Raw genomic sequence first — 10,303 nt, 5'->3', positions numbered from 1 at the left:
ATATGTCCGTCGGTAAATTCCGACGGATACAGTTCGTCGGAATAAACCGAGGAACCACGTTCGTCGGAATTGTAGTTTTCCGATGAACTCTGGTCTCGTGTAGCCGCATCGTAATATCGTCGGAAGTTCGTCAGAATGACGTTTCTTGGTATTCGTCAGAAAGTCGTCGGAATTTCTGACGAAATTCCGACGAATTTTTTTTTTCCGACGAAACGATACCGACGGACGGGTTCGTCGGAAATTCGTCGGAATAGACCGATTCCGACGAATTACCGACGATTTCGGCCATCAGAATCCCCCTGTTTTCTTGTAGTGTAGGGTTTAGCGATTATGATTTAGGGTTTAGTGACTAGCATTTAGGGTTTAGTATTTGGAAGGTGAGGGTTGAGGTTTGGGTTTAGTGATAATAGTTTAGGGTTTAGTATTCAATATTTAGGTATGAGTTTAACATTTAAGAGTTGTGTGTTGGGTTAGAGTCATATACTATTTCTCATGTGAAATGGAACCATCCTTTTATTTTTAATTATGCACTAAATTCATTTCAGTTTCTACACCATTAATTCATTTATTTATTTTATGGAACCACATCGCTAATCCAATTTAAAATTGTATGTGGTAATAAACATAAGTTTCGTGGATGTCTTCCATATCTCTCATTCTGAACAATTATCTATTAAAGTGTCCACACTTTAAAACGTCGACGTTATTTCTTTCTTCTTTTTTCACCGGTCACTTGTAATTAAAAATGGTATAACCAGATAAATTATAGCATAAATGATAATTTCTTCATTATGTCAACATCAATGTCATCCACCTAATTTCTATTATGAATTTGGTTATTGGGCAAATAAGCCCTAAAAAAAGGATATAGTGACTTGATGTCATCAAACTCAAAACTGAGTTTGCTATTATTTTTATACTAGGTAATAACATGCGTCATGCACAAAATAAAATATTTTATGAAATATTTGCTAAATGGATTAATTTTTTTAATTTATTTATTAAATAATAATAAAAGATAAATGAATAGAATTTGATCAAGATACAATTGTAAAAGTATTTAAACTTGTATCAATTCAATACATATTTCTAAAATTTTGAAATTAAAATTTTTAATTTTTTTAATATGTTATAATTAAATTTAAATGATATTAAAATATACATATATAGATAGGAGTGTCAACATTGGTAACGTTAATGGGTCAATCCAAACCAATCTAAACCATGAATCTTAATGGGTAGAATAATTTGGTACAAATGGATTAATGGATTAAACGTGTTAATGGATTTAGTGGATTGGATTAAAATGATTTTGGATTATAATGGATAATGAATTATCTAATATCTATCTAATAACGCTTACTCATATGGTTTTATGATTATTTGTATTTTTTTAACAAAACTTTATACCTTTGATCATAAATTATTTTAACAGTTTTAGTAATTTATAATCGTTTTAAAAATTAAAAATTAAAAATATACAAAACATGTAAAATTTGTTATATTGTTGATATGACTGTATAAATTATTTTAATAATATAAAAATAAACAAAAGTGATAGAAGATATATAAATATTTATCAGATTTTTATTGTTCAATATCAATATTTATCATTTTATTGTAAATCACGTTAGATAGTTTCATAAATATTATTTAAAGAAAAAATAATGAATATTTCTTTATGAACAGTTGATTAATGAATGGTCCATTTTATCATGCACAATGACAGTTTTATAATATATTTAGTAAGTTAAGTTTTTTTTTTTCAATATCAGTTTATTTAATTGAATAGATGTTTATTCAAGAGTTACTTTCCAAGATTTGATCATCACTGGACAAAACTGATGATGGAATGCATTTCCTCAGTACAATACATAGTTTTATTGAACAGACAACTAAAAAGTCATATAATTCCACAGAGGGGACTACGACAGGGAGATCCCTTATCTCCTTATTTATTTATTATGTGTACGTAAACATTGGTATCAATATTAAAAAGGCAGAGAGAGAAAGAGAAACATCTTACGGGAATAAAGGTTGCAATGGCTTGTCTTCCAATCTCTCACATTCTGTTTGTAGATGATAGTCTTTTCTTTTGTAAAACACAAAGAGAGGAATGCCAAACATTTCTTAGGATCCTAAAGCACTACGAAATGGTTTCGGACCAACAGATAAATTTTGAGAAATCTTCAATCCACTTTGGACACAAGATCGATGAACCCACAAGACCTGAACTATGGAATATTTTAGGGATACATAATTTAGGAGGTATGAGATCATATTTGGGAATTCTTGAGAATTTGTGTGGATCCAAAATACAGGTTTTTGGCTTTATACAAGAGCGTTTAAACAATAGAGTAAATGGATGGATTTTTAAGTTTTTCACCAAAGGGGGTAAGGAAGTAATTATAAAATATGTGGTCACAGATTTGCCAAATCATGTTATGTCCTGCTTCCGCATTCCGAAAATGGTCATTAAGAAACTTACGAGTGTTATGGCACAATTTTGGTGGAGTCCATGGAGTAATACTAGAGGTATGCACTAGAAATTATAAGATACAATATATATTCCTAAGGATGAAGGAGCTTTGGGTTTTAAAGAACTCACGGATTTTAATACAGTTATGCTTGGGAAACAATTTTGGAGATTGATAGAGAAACCGAACACATTATTTTCTCGTGTGTTCAAAGGAAGGTATTTCAGGAATGCATCACCCCTGGAACTAATTCGATCGTACTCGTCTTACGGCTGGTGTATTATTGTCTTTGTTAGATCTCTGGTTAGCAAAAGACTAATCAAAAGGGTGGAATCAGGAACATCTATCTCAGTATGGAATGTCTTTAGCTCCCATCCACTCGCCCGAAACCATCAAATAAAAATTAACATAATCTTTATCCGGACTTAACAGCGGGTTCTCTCATCAATGTGACACTGAGAACATGAAATTTACAGGTTATTCGGAATCTGGTAGATCCACAAGATGCGAAAATCATTGAAAGTATACCTTTAAGTCGATTTCATACAGAAGATCGAGATTGCTGGCATTTCACGAACAATGGGAAATGCACGGTGAAATTTGGATATCAGGTAGAACGAGTGTATCCAGATAGAGAAAAAATGCTACCAGAATATGGTCCTTCGGTCTCTCCGTTGAAGGCTTCGTGCTGGAAAATACGCTGTCCACCTGAGATAAGACGTTTCTTATGGTAACTGGTATCAGTATATATAGCGGTTAAGAAAGATTTAAAGGCAAGGGGATACAATTTGCGCATGATGTGGAGCACCTGAGGAGTCCATTAATCACGTGTTCTTCGAATGCCCTCCGACGATTCAGATTTGGGAACTTTCACGGATTCCTTCGAACCCAGACATCTTTCCCACTCAGTCACGTCTTACAAACATGGATCATTTATTTTGGAGGGTCTCTCCGGTAATGGAAATTCATCATTTTGTATGGATATTATGGTACATATGCAAAGAAAGAAACAACAAAGTATTTAGTAATTTAGATATTGATCCGAGAGATACCCACAAATTGGCGAAAACAGAGTCCTTACTCTGGGCCGAGGCAAAAATTTCAGAGAATAGATAATACTCGATCACCTGCAGCAGAGATAGTACCGCATATCCCAGGTACATGGTATTTTTACGGATGGCTCCTGGAAAATCAGGAAGTCTACTCGGGCCAAGGGTGGTATAACACACTGGATTGTTTTGATGATTTAATGGGAGCGAGGAACACAAAAGCGAGTCAGTCGCCACTTTATTCGGAGATAGAGGCTCTCATTTGGGCAATGGAATGTATGAGGAACCTAAGACAGTTTCCAGTTACTTTTGAAACAGATTGTTCACAGTTGGTGAAGATGGTTTCAGAACCAGACGAATGACCAGCCTTTGCAAGTTATTTGGAAGATATAAAGTTTTTGAAGAGAAGTTTTATCAGTTCAGAGCTCATTCATACACCACATACGCATAATTCTAAGGTGAACAGCCTCGCACATAATACAAAAAAGCAATCATCGTTTATTGTACTTATGGATGCGGAGCTACAATTTGGTTTGTATATCCACATGATTCTCTGTTGCTGACAAAAAAAAATCAGTTACGAGAAGATGTATGGTGTTAACATCTAAGAATTATAGTTATAGTTAATGTTGTAATTTAAAAATATTTTTTTATTAATACATAAAAATAATTTCGTATTGGAATTATCTATTTAGAAATTAACAAAAATAGTTTTTAAGAGACTGAGAATGAGTTAAACACAAACTTATTAATGTATATTGTATACTAAATTCAGGTCTGCCTGCTTGCACATATATTTTTATTAAGATTATGTTTAATATTTTTTTATCAATAGATTTTTTTTTAATATAAACTAAAATATATATGTGAGTATTAGATGTGCTGTTTACACTTTGATACTATTTATAATTTAATTTTTATTTTAAATTTAATTTATGATTACAATTTTTAATTTAATAAATTATATATGCTATGAAATTTATGTTAATAACATAATACACAAATATTCAACTTCATTATAGTTGTATTTTGTTTACGATCACTTGGGCTTTTATTTTCAATGTCTCAGCTTAGAGCATGATTATCCGGGGTTCTTAGTGGGTTTCTTAGTGTGTGGATCCCCACAAAACTCTTAAGGATCGGTTACAAAAACTACTAATTAAGAACCGATCTTAGTGAGTTTCTTACACTGTTCGCGGGTCCCACTGATACGTGGCGGCCCGCGATTGGTTTGCTTTTTAATTTTTTTTTTTTTTTTTTTTTTTTAAAAACTAAGAAACCCATTGTGGGTTTCTTAGGGATAATCATGGCCTTAGCTATGCTCATCTTCCGGTTCTCAAATGCACAAGTCGATTGATCAGTACAACTCCAAATATGCCTGGAGTTTTCATGGCAAGGATGTAAAAAAATTTAAGGACTAGCCGGAAATGATTGTTCTGAAACAAATTTTGATCAGCGCCGGGGTGTGTGAAGCCTCGAGAGTCTTCGATTCTTACTGTGACGACAAAAGGAATAATAGAAACAAAGAAGAAAGAAACGAAGAAAAAGAAAATAATAAGAATAGTTGTTCTTTATTGTTTTTTTTCCGGATTTAATAAGAAATAATTTTATTCTATGATTTCTTAAATTAAAAGAAATAAAAAGGAACATTAAGGAAAAAGAATTCTTCATAAATGGTGTTAAAATTAAGAAATGAAGAGGAACTAATTATTCTTGCTCGTTCTTGTGGTCACCATTTAGACTTTATGTTGTAACCACAAGATGTTTACACATATCTTTTATTTTATTTTTTATCTTGTGTACTTTGTGATAATTAAACTATGTACCGTGTACAAAGTACAAACCCCATGTGGGTATTAAATGAAATGTGTGGGACAACAAAAAAAAAGACTGAAAATGAGTTTGTTATTATATGTAGATTATTTGTACTATATTCAACATATATTTTTATAAACAAGAAAAAAAATACTTTTTTTTAATATTTTGTTGGCTTCAGAAATCCTCAATGCAAACGAAGAAACAGAATAAGAATTTTTTTTTGAGTATTAAAATTAAATATTTCATATTTAGAAAATATCGATCTTTGTATAATTTCAGTCAGGATATCTTTCATAATTCTGGATACATTATAAAAAATAATGGATTAATTTTTTAAAATGTTAATATCCTCGTGTCGTCAACAGTTCATGGGAGTTAAAATCTTTTAGTTGTCATCATTCTATAATGTATAAAGAAAAGTATACAAGCCGTTTTCAAAGTATTAAAAATATAAAGAATGATATTAAGAAAAATAGAAAAACCAAATCTTTGTGCTTGCTGAAAAAATTACAACCGAGATGATCCATTTTATGTAGCAAAGACTGATTATTTGCTGAAAATATCAACAAATGCTTAAAAGCATCCTTATAAAAAAGTAGCAGCAAACTTTTGGTTGATCATTATTGTTAATTTTGAAATTAAGTTTTAATACATTAATACTACATTAATATTTAATATTTAAATATAAATATAAAATATATTAACATTTTTATTGATGGATGTAATAAAAATTTGAGAACTTTACGTACATTAAAGTTTATATAGTACTGTTTCAAATTTCTGAAATCTATCAATAAAATAGTAATATAATTTTATATTTATTCTTAAATTTTTTTTTTTTTGCTAAGGGATGATATTATCAATAAAAACGCTCTTACTGCTTACGGTCTTACGGATCCAGTATATACACAGGGCCGGCTTACATAGGGGGCGAACGGTGCGACCATCCTGGACCCAATCTGTTATCCTCTTATTTTTTAATAGATAAAGGTTTGATTTTTTTTAAAAAATACATGTATTTTTATATTAAAAATAAGAAAATGGGCCCAAATTATTTTTATATGAATTTTTTTTTTTACTTCCATAGATTTATTTTAAAAAATATTTCTGGTATTTAAAAAAAAACATATATCTATCAGATTTTAAAAAAAAATAATAGTTTAGAAATTAAATTTTTTTTTGTCCCAAGGCCCATGACACCATTACGAGGTTGCCGCTCCTTCCTCTATATAATAAAAAGGATACGAACTCTTAAAGCATTTCAAAGTCGTCTACCAAAGCACTTTCGTTGGTAAAGAGAAGCAAAGCAGCCAGTAAATAAACATGGCAGAGTCTTCTTCTCTATTAGGAGAGCTTGAGGTTGAAGTTGAGATCAAAGCTCCTGCTGCGAAGTTCTACCACATGTATCGCTGGAAGACCACATGTGTCCAAAGCCACTCCACGCAATGTGCAGGCATGTGATCTGCACGACGGAGAATGGGGCACAGTTGGCAGTATCATCTCTTGGAACTACATGCATGGTACGTATTTTTTGCTAGAATAATCTATATGATATCATATGTATATTTGTGAATTTATACATAATGCTGCAAAAATATAGATTTTTATGGTAAACGGTTCGTTTTGGGTGTAGATGGAAAAGCAAAGGTGGCGAAAGATAGGATCGAAGTGGTGGAACCGGAGAAGAAACTTATAAAGTTTAAGGTTTTAGAGGGAGATCTTATGGAAGAGTTCAAGAGCTTTTTGATTACGATCCAGGTTACCCCTAAGCAAGGAGGAAATGGAAGTATTGTGAAGCGGCACTTCGAGTATAAGAAGATTGATGAGATCGACGAACACCTCTTGTTCGAGTAAAATATTCGACGAACACCTCTTGTTCAGGTTATTCCCGTACGTTTTCTATAATTTTAATGTTTTTTTTGAGCAAAATATGATTTTCATGCTTGTCTCAATAACTATGCTCTTTCAAGATTAAGATTGGTTTCTTCAAGTTATAAAGGATGGTGAGTTGATGTTGTAAGTTGCAAATATGAAGCTTGTGAGTGTATGCTTTGATTATTAATTTGATAACAAAGCGCCTATATACTTGTTCGTCTCATCTTAATATACTTTGAGAGATCAATTCACAAGGATGAGAATCATGCAAGAAAAGAAGGAAAATTCTTGTTAATATATACTAGGTGGAGATCTGCGACTTGCGCGGAATGAAAACGAGAATGAATATTATATATAAAAATTACTTATACATGTTGTTATTTATTTTGTTTTCATTACGTATTATGAAATAATAAATATATTGAATAATTGAGAAGCGAGTAACTATTATGTATCTAATTAAATTTGAATAATCACAAGTCAAAATAATCCTTCTTGCTTATTTACAATAATTTTTATTGGTAAATAAATAAAAAATCATTTTATTTATTTTATATGTTATATAATTAAATTTAAATGATATAGACACATATATATAGTATATTTTAATATATGTATTTATTAATTGAAGCTTCCTACCTACTCATATAATTTTATTAACATTTTTATATTTTTTTACCAAAAATAATTAAACCATTAATCACAAAATTTTCAGTGTGAAATTTTTAATAATTTATAATCATTTTTAAAAATTCAATTCAAATCTCGAAATTAAAATATTAAGGTCTCAATACTTTTGAAATAAAATTTTAAAATTAACATATTTATGTATTTTTATATGGTACATAGTTTAATTTTAATAATATAAAAATATATATATATATAATCTGAATATCTATTAAATGAATTTTTTTATTCATATAATTTTATGATCATTTGTATCTTGTTATAACAAAAAAATAAACAATTGATCACAAATATTTTAATGTTAGACTTGTAACAATATTAGTAATTTATAGTTTTTTTAGAAAATTCAAAATATAACATTTGATAGTATATCTGCTGACTTTATATCCAAGCCACACATTTGGTCAAACCAAGAGTTAAATGGAAGAGACCAAATGGCAGCTGAAAAAAATCTGCTGTCCGGAAGATGTTAGCTTTGATAATGTTGTTTTTAATCCAAGCCACCCATAGATACTATACGTTTTTGAGCTTTGAGAAGAGGACACTAGCTGCCAATGAAAGTATATCTCACGGACAGTCACGCTGAGTGCCCTAGGGCACCTTTATCGCAGAGGTTGAGTGGGTGTTTTTAGTGTAGGTCCTACAAAAAGGTAGAAAAACTGTTGTTTAAAGCCTCTAAATAAACACCGATTTAAGTGGGTTCTTTGGACCGTTCGCGGACTCCACTGACACGTGACGGTCTACGATTGATTTATTTTTTTAATTATTTTTTTAATCAGATAAAAAAAATAAAAAATAAAAAAATAAGAACCACAAATGGTTTTCAGATGCTCTTACGTAATATTGTGTAGATAAAACTGATTCTTGGTAAAAAGAAAAGACTGATTCAAAATATAAATGAAGACTGACTCTTGGCAGACAGCTTCAGCAATTTTGAGAAAACATATATATATATATATATATATATATATATATTTGCTCAAAAATATATTTTAAAATTGTAACAAACTTTGATTATAAAACTAAATGTCAATTGCCACGTATGGATGAACAGTCTACTCGCTGACATTTGCTTGATATATATTTGTAGAAAGACGCTGGGTCCAATCAACTTCATAAAAAGTAATAATCAAACAATACTACTGTATCCACTAAAGATGTTTAGATCTAATAATTCAAACATTTATGGATAAGTAAGTACACATATTGCTAGTTTTTATAATGTTTTAAAATACTATCTATAATTTTATCCCATCCTTTAATCATCCCATAAGTCAAGTTTTCTCACCATTTCCTCTATAAAAAGCGCTAGAAACTGTTAAAGGATTTCAAGTCAAAAAGAAACAATTCTTCCTGTTATAGAAAGATTAGAGAAAGAGAAGCAAAGCACCAGAAGAAATAAAAATTGCAGAAATGGAGGACATGCCAGAATCTTCCCTTGTAGGAGAAGTTGAGGTAGAAGTTAAGATCAAAGCGCCGGCAGAAAAGTTCTACGAGATGTACACCGGAAAAGCACACCATGTCGCCGAAGCCACTCCTCAAAACGTGCAGGCATGTGATCTGCACGACGGAGATTGGGGCACACTTGACAGTGTCATCGTCTGGAACTATGTTCATGGTATGTGAATCAAAACATAACATTTTAGAAGATCTGAACACATATATAATATTTTCCAAGGAAATAATATATTTGATTGGTAACTGGTAAACACTGTGTTTTGGATGTAGATGGGCAGGCAAAGGTGGCTAAAGAGAGGATTGAATTAGTGGAGCCGGAAAAGAAACTGGTTAAGTTCAGGGTCATAGAGGGAGACCTAATGGACGACTTCAAGAGTTTTTTGATCACGATCCAGGTGACTCCTGAGCAAGGAGGGCTTGGAAGTGTTGTGAAGTTGCATTTTGATTATGAGAAGATCGATGAGAACGTGGTTCACCCTGAGACTCTGCTTCCATTTTTCGTTCAGATGATCAAAGAGATCGACCAACACCTCATGTCCGAGGAATAGAGGACCTCTTTTCGTATATCTTATGTGTGTGTTTCCATGCTTGTCTCAGTATTGTGCTCTATCTGTGATTTAGACAAGATGCCTGCGAGTGTAATACTTTTTTATAATTTGAACATATATATATGTTGTACTATTGATAGTAATAAAATTGTATTGGCTATACGTAGTTTAGTGGTTTTTCCTAGTATTAGTATATTTGTGTCGTAATACGGACACTACAAGAAAACAACGGTATTCTGACGGACATTCCGACGGAAAATGAAATCCTCGGAATATACCGAGGAATTTCCGAGGAAATTCCGAGAAAACACAAAATTGGGGTTCCTCGGAATTTCCTCGGAATATGGAATATACCGACGGAATTCCGAGGAAACCTCAGTCCGTCGGAATA

The 10,303-nt window shown here is 31.4% G+C and overlaps 1 pseudogene; it reads left to right on the top strand.

Annotated features, from left to right (window-relative positions):
• Window positions 1-6,667: 6,667 nt before the first annotated feature.
• LOC106321169 lies at window positions 6,668-9,995 on the top strand (annotated as a pseudogene).
• The last annotated feature ends 308 nt before the right edge of the window (window positions 9,996-10,303 follow it).

Source organism: Brassica oleracea, unplaced genomic scaffold, assembly GCF_000695525.1.
Source record: "Brassica oleracea var. oleracea cultivar TO1000 unplaced genomic scaffold, BOL UnpScaffold01281, whole genome shotgun sequence".
NCBI classification, from domain to species: domain Eukaryota; kingdom Viridiplantae; phylum Streptophyta; class Magnoliopsida; order Brassicales; family Brassicaceae; genus Brassica; species Brassica oleracea.
This window is presented reverse-complemented; position numbering and strand designations above follow the sequence as displayed.